Raw genomic sequence first — 22,779 nt, 5'->3', positions numbered from 1 at the left:
GTTTACCTTTATCATAGCACTTTTCACATTGCAATATAAATACCTTCTCAACTGTCTTTCTCATTTGACTATAAACTCCATGAGGGCAAGAACCCTGCCCATCATGTTTACCACCATAGTCTCAAAGCTTAACCCATATGGTACTCAGTTAAGGTTTACTGATTGAATGAGTGAGTGAATGAAAACTGGAAGGCAAGGACACATATGCAAGGAAAAATATACAAGAGGGTGTCACAGTTCATGGTGAATAATGACAAGAAGGGGCTCTAATGATCTGAGACTTGCAATAAATGTTGAAAACAACAACAAAAAAACAAAGAAACAAAAAACCCCTCTTAGGGAATTTATAGTCAGAGAAGAAGGAGAAGGAAGATTAAGAAAGGTATACACCTGGTGCTTAGGGCTAATGTTGCAATTTGATGGATGACGTAGAAGAGGAATATCTCTTCAACTCTTACTGTGCTTCTTTCTTCTCTGATTGAGGAATTGTTGGAGAAAAGAGGTGTTCAGCAGGAGTGGAAGTAGGCAAAGTAGCTTGGAGGAATAAATGTGGACATTAGAACTAGACAACAGTGTGATGAATCCTGACTCTGACATTTACTGCTGTGTGGCCTTGGTTGAGTCAGATAAATAATTCTCAGAGCCTCAGTTTTTCCCATATGTAAAATGAGGATATACCTAGTGGGCAAGGTAAGAGTCTAAATAATAAATGTTATCTGTTTGATGCTTAATATACTATAGAGCTTTCCCCCCAAAGAGAAGAAGGTAGATTCCTTAAAAAATAATTTGTTATTAATACAAGGGTTAATTCTAGCAAGGATTATTAAAGGAAAATGTTTTTGAATTTTTTTTTCCCGTTCGGCTTGTGGGATCTTAGTTTCCCGACCAGGGATTGAAACTTGGCAGTGAAAGCGCCAAGTCCTAACCACTGGACTGCCAGGGAATTCCCTGTTTTTGAATATTTGGATAAAGAAGGGACCAACTGATATGATATGTTTATATATAATCTGATTATATTTATATACAGGAGATGAGAGGAGGATATATCTATATATTGATAGATACAGATACAGATATCAAACTAACTTCATTTCTTTCTTTGATAGTGTAATTTAGGCAGGTTGAATTGGATTACCAAATTAGTTGATCATAAAATGTAAACATACGGCCTCTCTAGACTTCAGCAAGGCATTTGACAAAGGCTCTTTAACAAGTGGAGAAATATGGGCGGACTGTTTTTTTAAGTGTGGTAAAATATACTGTGATACTGTGATTTAAAATAAAAACTATGTATTCGGTCTTCATCCCCATCTCTGGCACAGAGCTCCTAAAACCCTTGGAACTTCCTAAGTGATGAGAGCCATAAAGGTGTCTTTTGTATGTTAATGAGTGAATTTGGAACTCACCTAAGGATGGGGACGGGTTGTCAGAGGAACCAACCAGGATTAGAGGGTTGGAACTTTCAGTCTCACCCCCTGATTTCTGGGGAGGGGAGAGGAAGGATGTTTCTAGTGGTTTGCCACAGGGTTCTTTCTGCAGCCTTCCTCTGTTCATCGGTCTTCTCAAGAAAATATAGAGAGCATGACCGGCTCCTTGTATTTCAGTAAATGCAAACCTGGGGGAATGATAACTATATTAGATAGCAAGATTAGAACTCAAAGAGATATTGACAAGTTACAGAGACTGAATGAATCAAGAAAGATGAAACTTTACAGGGGCAAAATATAAGGTCATATATTTGAGCTCAAAAAGCCAACTGCATGAGTACAGGTTGAGAATGCTGTCACTTTGAAAGAGTAAGCTTAATGTGTGCCGATAATATGAATTGTCCCCTCCAAACATTCAACTGATGTTAGGCTACATTCGTGGAAATATAATAACTAAAAAGGAGATCATAGCCATACTTACTTTGGGCCACACCTAAGGTATTGGTGTTCATTTCTGAGCAACACTTTCAAGAATGCAGAATAGTGTGATGTGGGCTTTACTGTCACATCTTCCCTACTTCACATTCCAGTTTTGCCTACTTTTAATTCTGTGACCTTGGGTAAGTTACTTAAACTCTCTGTGTCTCAGTTTCCTTAACTGTAAGATAGAGATAATAATAAGGTCGTTGTGAAAATTAAATGAAGTAACACATAGCAAGTACCCCATAAATATTAATTTTTAAAGTGATGTAGTCAAAACAGAATATAGTCAAAGGAAAGAAACCACTTGTTTATTCATCCTACAAATATTTATTAAGCTCCTCCACTGTCATAGGAAGAACATTTGAAGAAACTAGGGATGTTCAGCCTAGAGAAGACATAGCATGGCGGGTATGAGAGCTGTCTTCAAATATTTGAAGGACTGTCATGTAGAAGAGGCATTAGACTTTTTCTGAATGGCCTCATGGAGTAGAACTAAAACAAATGGCTGGAAACTACAGATTTTGCATCAATGTAAGAAAAATGGAACTCTCTGCCTTCTGAGATAGTGAGTTAACTGTCATTGCAAGTATCCAAGCAGAAGCTAGATAAAGATTTGGCAAGGTACTGTAAAGGAGATTCTAGTATCACATGGGTGATTTGAGTGGATGACCTTTAATGCTCATTAATCCTTCCAGACCTGAAGAGTCTATGATGATATGAAAGTGCTTTTGCTCTTTCTTACCTGTGGGATTGTATAAGGTCTATACACCTTCTACCTGCTTCCAGTTTCTTTGTCAAACTACATTTGGACCTAAACAGAATGACTTGAAGTCAAATGCAGGTCGACCTGGGAAATCTTAGTTGTTTATTTTTTAGCTATTTAGTTGACAAGTGATTCTTTTGTAACCACATCACTCAGAGTCTCCAGCCACTACCCCAACTCCTATATCTAATTACTGAGCAAAATGACGGCCCAGACTTCCTGGGATACAGAGGCTGAGCGAAGTCTGATGACTCTTTAAAGAAATTTTTCAAATGTTCCTAAGTGCTTCTTAAAATATGTGTCATTGGGGGAAAAGATGTACATTTAAAATTTCAACCATAGATTCAGGAATGTCATCTGAGAACAACTGAGGTTTGGTAGAGTTTTCTGAAGAGTTGAGAATGAAAAATAAAGCTTGTTATTTTTATAGACTAGAGTTTAGGAATTCATAAACTGTAACTGCTGTCATGAGAAAACTTGAATCTGGGAAGTTTGACTTAGCAAGTGGCTCAAACATGCTTTTTATTTGTCATCTAAATTAAAATGTGAAACAGGATGAACCAAAACAGAAAGTTACATAGAAAAATGTATCATACTTTATTTTTCATTACTTCCTAAATGGATAAGGATGAGCTAGAGAGCAAAGGAAGTAGGTAAATCTACTAAATAAATGAATAAATTGTAACAAGACCTTGTCATTTAGAGGGGACAGCTAGCCTTTATCCACAAAATACATAAATAACCAGGCAATTTAAATGAATTTATGACATAGAGTAGTCTCACATACATAAAAAAAGAGGTTGATAAGTACATTTTAAAATTTCACAACCAGTTTTCTTGGCACTTTGAGATAGTGTCTTAAAAAATACAGAGAAAAATTTGAAATGTAAGCCAACAATATAGACTTTATTTCCATTTCTGGATTAGACGCTAATGGATAGTATCAATAATTCTGGAGCCCAAAAAAGTATATACTGATTTGGCTACACTCTTTTTTATTTGTAGGTAAATTGCTTTCCAAGTGATCAACAAAAATCTTAGTAGATTTTGTTTGTGGGACTTTTTTCCTCACAGTAATTATTTTCTTACCAAAAGATAATTCATTTTCAACAGGCTGCTCAGGGAAAGGTGAAAGAAGGGACAAAGACCGTATTAGGTGGCAAAAGCACTCTACAGTTCATGGACTACATTGATATCTCATAAATCTATTTTTGAATAGCTACAGAGAATACTATTGGCATTCAGTAAGTAACAAAATCATAGTTTATAAAACCAAGTCAAAGTACACTAGAACCATTTTCCCTTGTTGTCTTTGAGGTTTGTGCCACAAAATGTATAATACCATCTGATATACTTGTGTAGCACTTCACTGTGTACAAAAGCATGTTCACACCCCTTCTCATTTGCTCCTCATAATAATCCTATGAATAGACAATATCATCCAGATCTTGCAGATGAGGAAACTGATATATAAAGAATTTAAGTGATTTGCCCAAGGTCTTACAATGAGAAAAGGCAGTTCTAGGACTCAAACACAAGATGGCTGACTCTGGGATCTTTACTGCCCCAGAGCGGTTATCCTTTATCTCCTGAAGGATACCTTCAGCCCAGAAGTGACAACTTATTGCTCCATTAGTAACTAAACGATTCTGATTAAAAGCCCAAAATACAAAACATTTCTTATGTTGATTTCCTCTCCTATGGAGTTATAGCAAGTGTTACAATTTTAAAATATCAATATTTTGAGGCTTTAGTTAAGACTTCCCAGAATGTGTATGAATACGTAACATGAGAATAGATAAGTTATGTGATTGTTTCATCTGGGTACCTGAATTAGGCACAATGCCCTATTTATTTTTCTTACTTGTGGAATAAGCAATGTACCATAACTATATGACTTGGGTCACTCAGTAATAATAATTACACACAACAACAATAATACCTGTTAGATATTGAGCAACTACAGTATGCTGGGCACTCTATGTACACAACCCTGTGAGTAACATAACTATTACTCTAATTTTATAGATCAGGTATCCAAGGTTCATAGAGATTAAATAACTTGATTGAGATCACATAGCTAATAACTGAAAAAGCTGGGATTTAAACACAGACTCTCTGACTTCAAAACTCATTCTATTAACCAATAAACTACACTACTTCTAACATAAAAGAAGTATGAAAACATATACGGTTTCAAAAATAAAAGGCTATTTTAGGGACTTCCCTGGTGGTCCAGTGGGTAAGACTGCGTGCTCCCAATGCAGGGGGCCCGGGTTCAATCCTTGGTCGGGGAACTAGATCCCACATGCATGCCGCAACTAAGAAGCCTGCATGCCGCAACTAAACATGCTGCAGTGAAGATCCCACGTGCTGCAACTAAGACCCGGCGCAGCCAAAATAAATAAATATTTTTTTTTAAAAGAGAAGAAATAAAATAAATTAAAAAATAAAAGATTTTAAAAGTTAAAAAAAATACTAAAAGCAGGAACACTTAGTTAAATTCCTGGTTCCTTTGAGAACAACTTTTTAGGGATCATTTCTTTTTTTTTTTTAATTGTTATTGGAGTATAGTTGATTTACAACGTTGTGTTAGTTTCAGGTGTACAGCAAAGTGAATCAGTTATACATATACATATATCCACTCTTTTTTAGATCCTTTTCCCATATAGACCATTACAGAGTATTGAGTAGAGTTCCCTGTGCTATACAGTAGGTCCTTATTAGTTATCTATTGTATATATAGTAGTGTGTATACGTCAATCCCAATCTGGGATCGTTTCTTAATCAGTAGTTATATAGATATCTCTCATTTTCTCTATACACATAATACTTTCTAGTAGAATAAAATATAATCTGTGTATGCATTAATGTAAACATATACATATATACATACGTACAGATATATTTAATACTTTCTAGTCCACATTCCAATTTTTTTCCTTAATTTTGTAGAAATTGTGAGTGCATACTGATACTTCTAATTCCATTCCAACTCTACAAGATACTTCCTGCTTGCATCCATTTTAAAGGTTTTATCTCCCTTCCTCCAGCAGAAGTCTGGTTTGCAACAATATTAGCTCATTTTCTCCAATACACATAAAATAGTTTCAGAATCGATGCACTCACACTACTATATAAAAAAAACCTGCTTAAATGGGTTGAAGAGTTGTATGCAGTTCTTTTTTTATGGCTCATCCAAGGATATATAGACCAAGTATTTTGTTCAAAAGTTATTTGGATTGGTTATTTTCCATGTGCTTATGTTATTCATTTGAAACACAGTTAGATTCATTTGTTTCTGTTTGCATTCCGTTTTAGTTTTCTACCCCAATCCTGTTGATTCAATTTTATCTTGGAAAATGTAGAACAACGGCAAGATTTCAAAAGTCAAAACTCTACCAAAATGCATCCTCAGAGAAGTGTGACTCCCTCCCCATCCTTTCCAACCTGCCTCTGCCCCCTCCTCCCTGAAAAAGAATCTTGGCCATTACAATGATTTGTAGCTTTCCAAAACTCAGCCCTACCTGATAAAAATCTTATTCCTTGGTATTTCATTTGGGGGGAAGCAATTAGAAAAAAAGTCTAAAAACTCTTCTTAGGGGGGGCCAAAAATGAAAAAATGGTTCAGAAACACTGATCTGTTCTCCATCTTTATAATTTTGTCATTTTTATAATGTTAAATACATTGAATCATATAGTATGTAAACTTTCGAGATTGGATTTTTTTCACTCAACATAATGTCTGTCAGACCCATCCAGGTTGTTGTGTATATGAAAACTTCTTTCCTTTATATTGCTATGTAGTGTTCCATGGCATGAATATATCAGTTTGCTTACCCATTCACCCATTGAAGGCCTCCTGGGTAGTTTCCAGTTTTTTAGAGATTGTGAATAAAGCCTCTATAAACAGTGGCATACAGGTTTTTGTGTGAACATAAATTTTCATTTCTCTGGGATAAATGCCAGGAGTATAGTTGCTGGGTTGTATGACAAGTGTATGTTTAAGTTTGTAAGAAACTGACAAACTATTTCCAGAATGTCGGCACCATTTTAGATTCCCACCAGCAATGTATGAGAGATCCAGTTTCTCCACATCTTCAATAGCATTTTCTTGAATTATTATTTTTAATTTTAGCTATTTTGATAGGCATGTAATAATATCTCATTGTGGTTTCAATTTACATTTCTCTAATGGCTAATGATGTTGAACATCTATTCATGTGCTTATTTGCTTATTTGTAGTTTTCAGCACACAGATCTTGTACGTGTTTTGTTAAAATGTTACTTATTTCATTTTATTTGATGATTGAAAGTAGTATTGTTTTTAATTCTGGTTTCCACTTGTTCAATGTTAGCATATAAAAATACAATTGATATTTGTGTGTTATCCTGTGCCCAGTGACCTTTGGTCTTGCTGAATTCACTTATTCTTAGTGCTCTCTGGTAGATTCTGTGGGATTTTATACTTAGACAAGATGACATCTGCAAATAGGGACAGTTTTGTTTCCTCCTTTCTAATCTGTATGTCTTTCTTTTTCTTGCATGTTTGTACCATTAGGGCTTCTAGTACCATGATGAAAAAGAGTGGAGAGAGTAGAAGGCATCCTTGCCTTGTTCTTATTTTCTGGGGAAAGCATTCAGTATTGCACCATTAAGTGTAATGTTAGCCGTAGGGGTTTTTGTAGGATGATCTTTATCAAGTTGAGCAAGTTCCCCTCTATTCTTAGTTGGGAGAGAGTTTTTCTCATCAGTGTTATGGACTGAATGTTTATGGCCCCCAGCAAATTCATATGTTGAGGCCCTAATTTCCAATGTGATGGTATTTGGAGGTGGGGTCTTTGGGAGGTGATTGGAGCTAGATTAAGTGATGAGAGTGGGTCTCTTCCGATGGGACTAATGCCCTTATAAAAAGAGGAAGAGACACAAAATCTCTCCACCATGTGAAGATACAGTGCCATCTATGAGCCAGGAAGAAGTTTCACATCTAATCAGCCAGCACCTTGATCTTGGACGTCGAAGCCTCCAGAACTTAGCAGCCCAAGCTAAGGCACTGAATGAGTTTAAAATTTTGTCAAATGCTTTTTCTGAATCAGTTAATATGACGACATTTTTTTTTTTTTTGGTCTGTTGTTGAAATAACTTTCTAGGCCCTAAGTGGAGTCACTCCTGCCTGGAGTGCCACATCAGCAAACTGAAACTTAGGTAACTTTCATGTCCCTGCAAATGCTCCACTTGACCAGAAACACAGTACATTCAGTCAGCCAATCCCCAAATACCAAGCAAACTCTGGGCTTTCTCACCCACACCAGGTTGGCAACGTGACTCCAGCCAATCAGATATTTTCTAATTGTCTCTTTCTTGTTCTTTATTTTGTATCCTATAAACTTGCCTTCCACTCCATTTTGCAGTTCTCTGAAGAAAGACTGTCTGCTTCATGAAGAGTCAAATAAAGTTTGTTTGTATCACCTGAATGGTTTCCTGTAATCCTTTTTTTTAAACACTGTTAACATGGTAGATTATGTTTTGACTATTGAACCAGTCTTGGATTCCTGGAATGAACCCCACTTGGTTGTGGCGTATAATTCTTTTTACATATTACTGAATTTGATTTGCTAATATTTAGTTGAGAATTTGTGTGTCTAAGTTCATGCAAGATACCAGTCTGTAGTTTTCTTTTTTTGTACTGTCTCTGCCTAATCTTGGTATGAAGGTAATATTGGCCTCATAAAATGAGTTAGAAAATGTTCCCTTTTCCTCTATTTTTCTGGGACGTTATTCTGTAAAACTTATGTTGTTTCTTATTTAAATGTTTGGTAGAATTCTCTGTTTGGGGCTGGAGATTTATTTTCTATTTCCTTTTCTGTCCGGTATGGTAGTTTGTGTCTTTCTAGCAATTTGTTCATTTTGTCTGTTATCTAATTTGTTATATAGTTGTTCATAGTACACATTTATAATCCTTTTTATAATCCACTGGTAACCACTAGTTTGTTCTCTATATCTGTCAGTCTGCTTCTTTTTTGTCATATTCACTAGTTCGTTGTATATTTTAGATTCTACATATAAGTAATATCATACAGTATTTGTTTTTCTCTGTCTGACTTATTTCACTTAGCATAATGCCCTCAAGGTCCATCCATGTTGCTACAAATGGCAAAATTTCATTCTTTTTTTATGGCTGAGTAGTATTCTATTGTATATATGTACCACATCTTCTTTATCCATTCATCTGTTTATGGACACTTAGGTTGCTACCATATCTTGGCAATTGTAAATAATGTTGCTATAAACTTTGGGGTGCATGTATCTTTTCAAATTAGTGCTTTGGTTTTTTTTGGATGTATACCCAGGAGTGGAATTGCTGGGTCACATGGTAGTTCTATTTTTAGTTTTTTGAGAAATCTCCATACTCTTTTCCACAGTGACTGTACCAATTTACCTTCCCACCAACAGTGTACAAGTGTTCCCTTTTCTCCAAGTGTTCTTGGTAAGCAAATCCTTACCAACATTTGCTATTTTTGTTCTTTTTGATGATAGCCATTCTGACAGTTGTGAGGTGATATTTCATTGTGGTTTTGATTTGCATTTGCCACCACATCAAAAAGAGACTCCCTGGCAGTCCAGTGGTTAGGGCTCCGTGCTTCCACTGCAAAGAGTGTGGGTTTGATCTCTGATTGGGGAACCAAGATCCCACATGCCATGCGGCAGAGCCAAAAATAAATAAATAAATAAATAATTTTTAAAGTTATATATCTTTAAAAAAGAGTTGTTCATAGTAATCCGTCAATATCCTGTTAATGTCTGCAGAGTCTGTAGTGATAGCCTATCCTTCATTTCCAATATTTGTAATTTGTGCTATCTCTCTTTTTCTATTGTTAATCTGTCAAGAGGTTTATCGATTTTATCAGTCTTTTCAAAGAACTAGCGTTTTGATTCGTTAATTTTCTCTATTTTTCTTTATTCAGTTTCACTGATTTCTGCTCTTTATTATTTCCTTCCTTCTGCTTGCTTTGAGCTTATTTTGCTCTTTTTTTTTCTAGGTTCTTGAGGTGAGGACTTGATTAATGTTTTGAGAGCTTTCTTCTTTTCTAACCATTTAGTGCTATAAATTTCCCTCTGATCACTGCCTGAGCTGCATCCTAAAAATTTTAATATGTTGTCTTTTCATTTTCATTCAGTTCAGTGTAGTTCTGAGTGCTTTGAGCCTTCTCTTTTAGCCATTAAATTATTTCAATATGTGCTGTTTAATTGCCAAGTGTTTGGAGATTTAACTATTAGCTCTCTGTTCTGGTATGGTTGCATGATGGTCAGAGAGCAATTTCTGTATGCTTTCAATTAATTTGATATTTTTGAGGTTTCTTTTATGACCCAGGATGTGGTCTATTTTGGTCATTGTGCCGTGCGCTTTTAGAAAGAATGTGTGTTCTGCTATTGTTGGGTGGAGTGTTACAGCCAGTTAGTTAATGGTTGGAATCAGTTTTCTGCAGCTGCTGTAACAAATTACCACAGACTTAATGGCTTAAAACAACACAAAATTTATTATCTTATGGTTCTGTAGTTCAGAAGTCTGTAATGGGTCTCACTGGGCTAAAAAACAGTTTGTCAGCAGGGCTGCATTCCTTTCTGGAGGCTCTAGGATAGAATCCATTACCTTCCCCTTTCCTGCTTCTAGAGGCTGCTCACATTCCTTAGCTCATAGCCCTCTTCTTCCGTCTTTGAAGCCAGCAGTGGGTTGAATTCTTTTCACTTCACCTCACTCTGACCTCCTCTCCTGCCTCTGTCTTCCATGGTTAAGGACCATTGTGATTACATTTAACCTTTCAGATAATCTGGAATGATCTCCGTATTTTAAGGTCAACTGATAAGCAACCTTAATTCCATCTGTTATCTTGATTCCCCTTTGCCATGTAATGTAACATATTCCTAGGTTCTGAGGATTAAAACATGAATAACTTCTAAGGGGTTGTTATTCTGCCTACCACTTTGCCATGTAATGTTAGAGGTTCTGGGGATTAAAACATGAATATCTTTAGGGGGCTATTATTCTCCCTACCGCAATGGTGTTTATCAGTTCTTCTATATCCATGCTGATTTTCTATCTAGTAGTTCTATTGAGAGAGATGTTGTTAAAGTCCTCAACTATATTGTGGATTGGTCTATTTTTCCTTTCAATTCTGTCAGTTTTTGCTTCACATATTTTGAAGCTCTGTTCTTCGGTGTACACATTTAGGATTACTATGTCTTCTTGGTTGATTGTACCTTTTATCATAATGCTATGTTCCTCTTTATCTTTGGTAATATTTTATCTGAAGTCTACATTACATGGTATTAATAAAGCCACTCCTGTTTTCGTTAGGGAACCGTTGACTGAAACCTCCCGCCTTGGCCAGGCACGATGATAACCACTTGCATGAGTAATCTCACAACAGCTCCCGATAAGGAGCGTGGTGCTGCTGCCAGGAGAATTCGTGAGGGATCAAAAGGAGGGAGGCGATGCCAGCCCATAATATTGTCCTACCAACCTCCCAGAATCCTTCTCACTGGAATCCATCTTGGCTGAGGGATGCGCGTGCCACCAGGAAGGACCCTGAGTCAGATCAAATATGGGCACAAGCATGATGACTGGCCAGAGACAATGCAGAAACTAACCCCATTCCCATAAAACCCGAGACTGCGAACCATGTGACAGAGCAGTTCTCCTGGGTTCCCTCACCCTGCTGCTCTCCGTCCGGGCGCCCCTTTCCAATAAAGTCTTTTGCTCTGTCAGCACGTGTGTCTTCTCTGACAATTCATTTCTGAGTGTTAGACAAGAACCCACTCTCAGGCCCTGGAAGGGGTCCCCCTTCCTGCAACACTTTCTTTTGATTAATGTTTGCAGGATATAGCTTTTTCCATCCTTTTGCTTTCAACGTCCCTCTATCATTATATTTGAAGTGAGTTTTGTAGACAGCATCTAGTTGAACCATGTTCATTTATCCACCCTTCTAGTCTCTGTTTTTCAACAGATGTACTTGCACTTACTTTTAGTGAAATATTGATATATTAACGCTTAAGTTTTCCATTTTGTTATTTATTTTTCTTTTTGTTCATTTTCTCTTTTTTATTGAAGTAAAATTCATATAACTTGAAATTAATAATTTAAAATTGTACAATTTAATGGCACATTCACAATGCTGTGCAACCATCACCTCTATCTAGTTCCAGAACAGTTTCATCACTACATAAAGAAACCCTGTACCCTATAAGAAGTCATTGTCTCTGGTGCCTAATTTTGTTGAGCATCTTTTCTTGTACTTATTGTCCATTTGTACAACTTAGGAGAAATGTCTATTCAGATCCTTTTTCCATTTTTAAATTGGATCATTTCTCTTTCTGTTGTTGAGTTTGAAAAGTTCTTTATATGTTCTGGATATAAGACCCATATTGGATATGTGATTTGCAAATATTTTCTCCCATTTTGTGAAATGTCTTTATACTTTCTTGATAGTTCCCTTGGATGCACAAAAGATTTTAATTTTGATGAAGTCCAATTTATCTATTTTTTTCTTTTGTTGCTAGTACTTTTGATGTCCTTTCTAAGAATCCATTTACAAATCCAAGGTCATGAAGATTTATGCCTGTGATTTTTTTCTAAAAGTTTCCTAGTTTTAGCTTTTCCAATCCATGAATATAGAGATGTCATTTCATTTATTTAGGTTTTTAATCTCATGTATTGATGGAGTTACAACAATGTGTAAGGTTCAGGAGAAATAAACCTGTCAATTTCACCATACAGCAACATGGATCTGTAGCTTCGTCTGAATTATCTGTGTGCACAAATGATTATAATTAATAAATTAATTTAGCAAAGTCACTGCATACAAGGTTAATATAAAAAAGCAAATGTATTTTTATTTACTAGCAATAAAAACAAATTGAAAATTAAAAAGCAATGCCATTTACAATAACATCATGAAACATTAAATATCAAGAAAAATAGCAAAAGGTAAAACATGACTTCTGTACAGGAAAGCACAAAACCTTACTGAGAGAGCATAAAACATACCTAAGTAAATGGAGGAAAAAACCCTGTTCATAGCTTGGAGGAAGCAGTATTGTACAGGTATAAATTCTCCCCAAATTGACCTATAGATTCAATATGATACCAGGTTTTTTCTAATAGCAATTGACAAGATGATTCTAAAATTTATATGGAAATGCAACGGGCCAACATAGTCAAGGCAAACTTGAAGAAGAAAAAGAATATAGGATTCATAACACCAGGTAGTCCAACCTTTTTTTTTTTTTTTTTTGGCCACACCGTTTGGCATATGGGGGTCTTAGTTCCCCGACCAGGGATCGAACCCGTGTCCCCTGCATTGGGATCGTGGAGTCTTAACCACTGGACCGCCAGGGAAGTCCCCCAACTTATTTTTAAATTACAGTAATCAAAGCAGTGTGGTATTGTTTTAAAATAGAGGTTTTAATGGCAAGGCCATCAGACCAGGAGCCAACTGCATTGAAGATAGTATGTTGTATTCACAGATCCCAAGAAAAGGGAGACTGCCACACCATGGGGGAGGGGGACACAGGGCGGCACCAGAGGAGGTAGAGGGAGCAGGAGAAAATGTGGGCAAGAGCCTTTATTGTGGTTTCCACTAGAAGGGATGGATGAGGCAGGGTGAGAAGTTTAGGATTGACTAGTTTGGATAATTTCAAGCTGGGCTCTGGGGCATAAGGGTTATCCCTAGTTGTCTGGTACCTGGCCCTGGGGGTGATATGGGAAGGTGGATAGTGACCTAGAGTGTCAGATTCAGATAAAGGAGATAGTTTCCTATATGGGCTTTGGAGTTGTTGTTTTGCATTTGAAGTGCACCCTCCCAGGTGAGTTGTGTACTATTTCTAGGAATTAGCTAACCTTGGGAAAGGCAGTCCCTCTAAGATCAGCAAGGGCTCAGTTGTCAAAGCATCACAATACAGAAAATAAAAAGATTTGGTTAACACAGATATTTATACAAGGATAGCCAAATAGACCAGTGGAACAAAATAGAGAATCCAATATAAATATTTAGCCACCTGAGTTTTGACAAAGGTGTTATTTTAATTGATGGGGGAAATAATGATATTTTCAATAAATAGTACCTTATTTGGAATCCATATGGGAAAATATGAATTTGGAATCTTAACTTCACACAACACACAAACTTTTATTCCAGATCAATTGTAGAACTAACTATAACAGGTAAAATGATAAAACTTCTAGAAGGTAAAATAAGAAAATTGGGGGTAGTCAAATATTTCTTAAATAGGAAATAAAAAGCAATAAGTGAAAGGATAAATATTAATAAATTGGTCTTCCTTAAAATGAAGAACTTCTGTATACCAAAAGACACCCATTTAAAAAGTGGAAAGGCAAGCCATAGAGAGATAACATTTGAAATCCATTAATATGACAGAAGACTCCTAGTGTGACTATATAAAGAGTTGTTACATATCAAGAAAAAGAAAGACGGTTCATTTTTTTAATGAATACAAAGACTGAACTGATATTTCAGAAAATAGGATCTACAGATGGCCAATTACCACATGCAAAAGTGCTTAACATATTATCAAATTCAATCCATAATGTGATAACAAATCTATCTGAAAAATCTAAAATTTAAAAGCCTGATGATGGCAAGTTTGGCAAATTTGTGGAGTAATTCTTATACTCTACTCATTGTAGTAAAAATTGGTACAACCATTTTGGAAAACTGTTTGGCAGTATCTACCAAGCTGAACACGTGTATCCTATGACCTAGCAATCCCGGTGCTAAATATATACCCAATACAGAAATTAACACAACATTGTAAATCAACTCTACTTCAATAAAATAAATTTTAAAAATAAATCAATAAATACCCAAGGGAAGTAAGGAAATATGTCCACCAAAAACACCTGCAAGAATGTTCACAGCAACATTATTCAGAATAGCCCCAAACTGGAAATCACCCAAATGTCCATCAACTGTAGAATGCATAAATATATTTTATATTTATACAAAAGAATTTTATATATACATATATGTTTATATATGTATATACACACATACACATACATAATATATGTATACATTTGTGTATTTTTAAAGTTATGCTACAAGCAATAATGTGGATTGGTTTCACAGATATAATGTTGAAACAAAGAAGGCTAACACAAAAGAGCATACTCTGGGACTTCCCTGGTGGTCCAGTGGCTAACAGTCTGCACTCCCAATGCAGGGTTCGATCCCTGGTCAGAGAACTAGATCCCACATGCATGACGCAACTAAGAGTTTACATGCCTCAATTAAAGATCCCTCGTGCCGCAACTAAGACCCAGCGCAGCCAAATAAATAAATAAATTTTTTTTTTAAAAAAAAGAATGTACAATGATCTCAAAAAAAAGTTTTAAAAAAAAGAGTATACTCTATGACCCCATTTACATAACGTTCAACAACAGTCAAAAGTAACCAATAATAATAGAAGTGGAGTCATAATTGTTGACAGCCAGATAGTGACTTGGAAGGGGGCACAAGGCAGGCTTCTGGGATGTCGGTCATGTTCTTTATTTTGATCTGGCTGGTGAGGACATGGCTCTGCTCAGTTTGTGACAATTCACTGGGCTGTGCATTTAAGATTTGTATACTTTATGTAGTATGTAAGTTTTACTCCAAAAGAAAATTTACCCGAAAAATTGCCTTTGAAAATTCTAATAAAGGTAAGTGGAATCAAAAAGAGAATAGGGAGAGAAAGAAAACCATGTTTTGTTATTTTCTGTGATTTGAATTTGTATAAAAATACCCTTTCCCAGAAGTATAATACAGATTTAGTTTTAGGTGGGACATATTTCCTGTCTTTATAGTTGGAGTTGAGAATTGATCATAGGAAGGATAATAAAAGTAAATAGAGTGTATATTGCAAGGATCAAATTACATCCTTTTCCCCTTACCCAGTTCACCTCTTTCTTATTATAGCACCAAAAATGAGGCAGTGTGCTATGGTTAAAGGAACATAGGGTCTTGAGACAGGTAGACCTAGTTTTGAATCCCTGCTCTGCCACAAGCTAGCTAGCTGTGTGATTTTGCCCAAGCATTGTATCTTCTTTGAGCTTCGTGTTCTTCAACATTAAAATCAGGCTAATAATACCTCCCTCATAGGGCTGTACGTCAAGTGCCTAGTCCTTAGTGCCCATTCAATAAATGGTAGCCATTGTTCTTTTCATTATTACTGTCAAGTGTAAAGGCTTCTCCAGTTGGAAGTATGGGGATAACTGTCTTGCAGAGACAAGTGGAGGAAAGGTGCTAGGATTGTGTCCCCCATCCCCTAATCCCTTCCTTTATATATATGTATAATATATGTTTTATATATATATAATATATATGTTTTACATATATAACATATATATATATATATATTTTTTTTTTGGCCGAGCTGCACGGCTTGCGGGATCTTAGTTCCGTGACCAGGAATTGAACCCGTGCCCCCTGCAGGGGAAGCGCGGAGTCCTAACCACTGGACTGCCAGGGGAGTCCCAATCCCTTCCTTTTTAAATTAAAAAAAAATTTATTCAATTTATCTAATGAAAAAAATCCCCCCAAACATTTCAACCATTTCTCCCACCCCCCCACCCTCTGCCTCTTACAACCACCAATCTGTTCTCTGTATCTATGAACTTGGTGGGGGTTTTTTCTCTTTAGATTCCACATATAAGAGAGATCATACAGTATTTGTCTTTCTCTGTCTGACTTTTTTCACTTAGCATAATGCCCCGGAAGTCCATCCATGTTGTGTAAAATGATAAGAATTCACTATTTTTTATGGCTGAATAATATTCCATTGTATGTATATACCACAATTTCTTTACCCATTCATTCATCGATAGACACTTAGGTTGTTCTCATATCTTGGTTATTGTAAATAATGCTGCAATAAACATGGGGGGGTGCATATATCTTTTCAAATTAGTGTTTTCATTTTCTTCAGATAAATTTCTTAAATAATTCTTGTGTTCTTAGTTGTATGCCAGCCAGCATGGAAATGATGTGACCCTAATGCTTAGAACCCAACTTTTGGCAGAAACAAGACACACACAGAAAGGCTTGATGGGAAATGGGCCTAGAGGTGGACTAAGCCTGAAAGATAGGGGTAAAATTTACATACGAGCTTGGTAGCGGTGGGGATATGGCACCAAATCGGACTGTGGAGTAGATGATAAAAATCCATGCAAGCTTCCAAATTCAGGTGAGAAATTTAGACAGCAGGGAGACTCTGCAGCAAGAAAGGAATTTGGACTTGCCACAGAAAGATTTTTTGGTTAGTTCAGTAATTCCCTGAGTAATTACCAGGGACAGTCACTGTTGTCCAAGTGCGGGTGCCATTCAGGTTGGAGTTTCAATACACTTTCAAAGAAGGGGAGAAAAATAGGGCTGACAAATGGTCTAGGAACAGGGCAAGACAAAATAGTCAGGGCAAGGACTCCTGTGAGCTGAGCGCTGTCATCCGCAAGTGAGCAAAGCAACTTCCAAACTTAACATAGGGGTTGCCCTTATTCATTGACAACTGTTGCTAAGACTCTTCGACTTCTGACTATTTCATCTCCCATGATGAAGCTGTCTGTTCCTTCTATCAGTTTATCAGGCTGTATTCCTCCGGAGCATCCACAAGGGGCAACAGAGAGCAGTAACTGTTAGCTTAGGCTCAACAAACCCATTCTTTGGGGGTCCTTTAGGAAACTACACTCCATGCCAGTATGAAGCCTTCATTCAGTAACTGGAGTTAAGTGGAGGTCAATTGCTTGGAGGAGGAAGTAAAGAGACTAAGTGCAGGAAGACCCATCTTCTTTTATAGCTTAATCCTCACTCTTGCCTGGCTTTTTTTTGGACTCCTAGGTATCATGCTATTGCTTGGGGACAAAGATGATCCATGTTCATAAAAGATCCCATCACACTACTGTCCATCTGCTTCCTGGCAACTGACTTCTCATTTAAACGTTGTTGGACCTAATTTCTTAGTGGCTGAATCACAACATAAAGCATTTATTTATGATTCTGTACCCCCCATGAAAAATAAACAAGAAAAACACACCATTCATTCATTCATCCATTAGACATTTGCTCCAAATCTACAGTTGCAGAATTCTTTCAGATGACAAGATGACAATGTGGGGTCATTGTTACTGAATTGGCAGGAGGCCAAGAACATTAACAACAAACAAGTGAAGGAAAAACTTTTCACTGGCAAACTAGGTGACAAAATCATTCCACACAAACCTAAGTATTTATATTCTCCCATTTCAGTGTAAAAACAAATGCCATGATCACAAATTTATGGGATTCAAATTACGAACCAGAGCATGTCACTTAACTGACACAGCATCAATCCTCTTTCATAGGCCAGCAAGGTGTGTAAGTGAGACTCAGCTTTTCATCAAACATGATCAGCTCACTGGCATGTCTATAGCCCAGCTGGAGAGGAAAACATCTTCCTAGAACAACCTATGCATCTAACTTTTGGATAAAACATTGAACAGAAAACATCACTGTGCTTTTAACAGAAATTGTTGGGGAAAGCAAAATGTACCGCACACATTTCTAGAGAAATTACCAGAGTAACTATTAGAGAAGTGTTATTAACATTTGTCCTGCAGGCTCCTGGAGCACAGCCATTCCCAATTAGATGTTGGCTTTATCAGGAGCCTGCTCCTTCCCTTCATAGAGAAAATAATTGGCACCTTAGGAGAATCTGTGACAACAACAGCAATTTCATTTGCTTCGTAGTGGTATTTCCCCCCCTCATTTTCTTCCTCTTTTTTTCCCCCAAGATATAATTCACATGCCACATACCATTTTAAAATGTACAGTTCAGTGCTTTTTAGTATATTCACCAAGTTGAGAACCCTGCCCTCTAATTAACTTTCTGTCTCTATGGATTTGCCTATCCTGGATGTGTCATATGAATGGAATTATCAATATGTGGCCCTTTGTGTCTGGCTTCTTTGACTTAACATTATGTTTTCAAGGTTCATCTATGTTGTGGCATGTATCAGTACTGCATTCCTTTTATGGCCGATTAATATTCCATTGTATTGATATACCACATTTTGTTTATCGATAGATCAATGGACACAGATTGTTTCCACATTTTGGCTACTATACATAATGTTGCTATGAACATTCACAGGCAAGTTTTGTGAGATTGTATATTTTCATTTCCCTTGGGTGTATAACTAGAAGTGGAAATGCTGGGTCATATAGTAAGTATGTTTAACTATTTTTTTTTTAATAAATTTTTTTACTTATTTATTTTTGGCTGCATTGGGTCTTCCTTGCTGTGCGCGGGCTTTCTCTAGTTGTGGTGAGCGGGGCCTACTCTTCGTTGCAGTGCGCGGGCTTCTCACTGCAGTGGCTTCTCTTGTTGCAGAACACAGGCTCTAGGCGCGCGGGCTTCAGTAGTTGCGGCTCACGGGCTCTAGAGCGCAGGCTCAGTAGTCGTGGCACACGGGCTTATTTGCTCCGTGACATGTGGGATCTTCCCGGACCAGGGCTCGAACCCGTGTCCCCTGCATTGGCAGGAGGATTCTTAACCACTGCGCCACCAGGGAAGCCCAAGTATGTTTAACTTTTTGAGAAACTGTCAAAATGTTTTCCAAATCAGCTGCACCATTTTGCTTCACACCAGCAGTGTATCAGGGTTCATATTTTCTCCATATCCTTACCAACAATCATTACTGTCCATCTTTTTGATTATTGCCATCTTAGTGAGTGTAAAGTGGTGTTTCATTGTGGTTTTGAGTTGCATTTCCCTAATGAGTAATGACATCGAGCATCTTTTCATGCACTTTTGGGCCATTTACATATCTTCCTTGGAGAAGTTTATATATCTTCTTTGCCTATTTTTAATTGGGCTGTTTGTCTTTTTGTTGCTGAGTTGGAAGAGTTCTTTATATATTGGGGATACAACAACTTTATCAGATATAAGATTTGCAAAAATTTTCTCCCATTCTGTGAATTGTCTTTTCATATTCTTGATACGGTACTTTGACACTTGCATACATAGTCAAATGGTTTTTGACAAGGATGCTAAGATCACTCATTGGGGAAAGGACAGTCTTTTCAACATATGGTGCTGGGGAAAATGGATATCCACATACAAAAGAATGAAGTTGGATCTTTACCTACACCATATACAAAAATTAAGCCAAAATGAATCAAAGACCTAAATGTAAGACCTAAAACTGTAAAATTCTTAGAAGAAAACATAGCGCAAAAGTTTCACAACATTGAATTTGACAATGATTTCTTGGATATGACACTAAACACACAGGCAACAAGAGAAAAAACAGACAAGTTGGACTTCAAGAAAAATTTAAAATTTTGTGCATCCAAAGACAATAACAACAGTAAAAAGGCAACTCATGCAATGGGAGAAAGTATTTGCAAAAGACACATCTGATAAAGGATTGTTATCCAAAATATACAAAGAACTCTTAAAACTCAACGGTAAGAAAAAAAAAACTATTAAAAAATGGGCCAAGGACCTTAACAGACACCTCACTGAAGAGGATATAACGACTGCAAATAAACATATGAAAAGATGCTCCACATCATGTGTCATCAGAGAAATGGAATATTATTAATATAATAATATTATTTTTAACAATGTTAAAAAATGAGCTATCAAGTCATGAAAAGACATGGAGCAAGCTTAAATGTATATGACTAAGTGAAAGAAGTCAATCTGAAAAGGCTACATATTGTATAATTCCAACTATATGACACTCTGGAAAAGGCAAAACTGTGGTGACAAAAAAAACATCGGTGGTTGCCAGGAGTTGGGGCAGCGGTGAGAGGAAAATGGATGAACAGGCAGAGCACAGTAGATTTTTAGGGCAGTGAAAATAGTCTGTATCATACTATAATGGTGGATACCTATCATTATACATTTACCTAAACCCATAGAATGCACAATACCAAGAGTGAATGGTAATGTAAACTATGGATTTGCACGATTACATGTCAATGTAGGTTCATCAGTTGTAACAAATATGCCACTCTGGTGGGGGAGGTTAATAATGGGAGAGGATATGAATATGTGGAGGTAGGAGATACATGGAAAATCTCTGTACTTACTGCTCAGTATTGCTGTGAACATAAAACTGCTCTAAAGTGTAAAGTCTATTAATAAAAAGAAATCAGGATAATGCAAGAGGTATTTAGGGAATACTGCTAAAGAACATGTATATGCCTTACATTAAAATATAATAATTATATATATATACACTTTTTTTTTTTGGCCGCGCTTCACGGCATGCAGAACTTCCCCAACCAGGGATCGAACCCACATCCCCTGCAGTGGAAGCGTGGAGTCTTAACCACTGGACCACCAGGGAAGTCCTATATTTTTAATGTATTAACTTTTGTGTTCTTGACTCAGTTCCTAAATTATAAAGACCTCGAAACTATAAAAACCTTGATAAACCATGGTTTATTTTTTATGTTATGTTTAAGCTCTAGCACAATGAATATAATAGACCTTCAATATACACTTTTATCAAGAAAAAGAAAAGTGAATGGATAATGTCTCAAATGGACAAATCAAGAAATGATAACATGCATATAATATTATTTGGAAATATGATAAATACAGTCAAGATTAGTTTAAATATTTTGAAAGTGGTTATCTTTTGAAAATGAAAGCAGCCCCCAAAATCACATATTTAATTTAAAAAAAGCCAACAAACAAAAGAAGACTTATTTTGAATGAAATTTATAAACTCTATAATATATTCACTATTATACTCCTCTTGGTTCTTCTGACTCCTCTTGTTTTCAAAAAATATTTCTGAGCCTTTTGCTAAAAGTATATTTTACCTGGTTTCTATTTCTTCTCCTGTTTTCAAAATGTATGCAACTTTTCAAATATTGATATATGTTATCAACCTTTTTTTTTAATTTATTTATTTTATTTATTTTTGGCTGTGTTGGGTCTTCATTGCTGCGTGTGGGCTTTCTCTAGTTGTGGAGAGTGGGGGCTACTCTTCGTTGTGGTGCATGGGCTTCTCATTGCTGTAGCTTCTCGTTGCGAAGCATGGGCTCTAGGCGCGCGGGCTTCAGTAGTTGTGGCACACAGGCTCAGTAGTTGTGGTTCACAAGCTCTAGAGCGCAGGCTCAGTAGTTGCGGCGCACGGGCTTAGTTGCTCCGCGGCATGTGGGACCTTCCCGGACCAGGGCTCGAACCCGTGTCCCCTGCATTGGCAGGCGGATTCTCAACCACTGCACCACCAGGGAAGCCCTCAACCTTTTTTTTTTTAACATCTTTATTGGAATATAATTGCTTTACAATGGTGTGTTAGTTTCTGCTGTATAACAAAGTGAATCAGCTATACGTATACATATATCCCCATATCCCCTCCCTCTTGTGTCTCCCTCCCACCCTCCTTATCCCACCCCTCTAGGTGGTCACAAAGCACCAAGCTGATCTCCCTGTGCTATGCGGCTGCTTCCCACTAGCTATCTATTTTACATTTGGTAGCATATATAAGTCCATGCCACTCTCTCACTTCGTCCCAGCTTACCCTTCCTCCTCCCCGTGTCCTCAAGTCCATTCTCTAGTAGGTTGGCGTCTTTATTCCCATCCTGCCCCTAGGCTCTTCATAACCATTTTTTTTTTTTAGATTCCATATATACGTGTTAGCATACAGTATTTCTTTTTCTCTTTCTGACTTACTTCACTCTGTATGACAGTCTCTAGGTCCATCCACCTCTCTACAAATAACTCAATTTCGTTTCTTTTTATGGCTGAGTAATATTCCATTGTATATATGTGCCACATCTTCTTTATCCATTCATCTGTCAATGGACACTTAGGTTGCTTTCATGTCCTGGCTATTGTAAATAGAGCTGCAATGAACATTTTGGTACATGACTCTTTTTGAATTATGGTTTTCTCAGGGTATATGCCCAGTAGTGGGATTGCTGGGTCATATGGTAATTCTATTTTTAGTTTTGTAAGGAACCTCCATACTGTTCTCCATAGTGGCTGTATCAATTTACATTCCCAACAGTGCAAGAAGGTTCCCTTTTCTCCACACCCTCTCCAGCATTTATT

Source organism: Eubalaena glacialis, chromosome X, assembly GCF_028564815.1.
Source record: "Eubalaena glacialis isolate mEubGla1 chromosome X, mEubGla1.1.hap2.+ XY, whole genome shotgun sequence".
In the NCBI taxonomy this organism is placed as follows: domain Eukaryota; kingdom Metazoa; phylum Chordata; class Mammalia; order Artiodactyla; family Balaenidae; genus Eubalaena; species Eubalaena glacialis.
The sequence above is the reverse complement of the archived record's forward strand: the minus strand, read 5'-3'. Positions refer to the sequence as shown.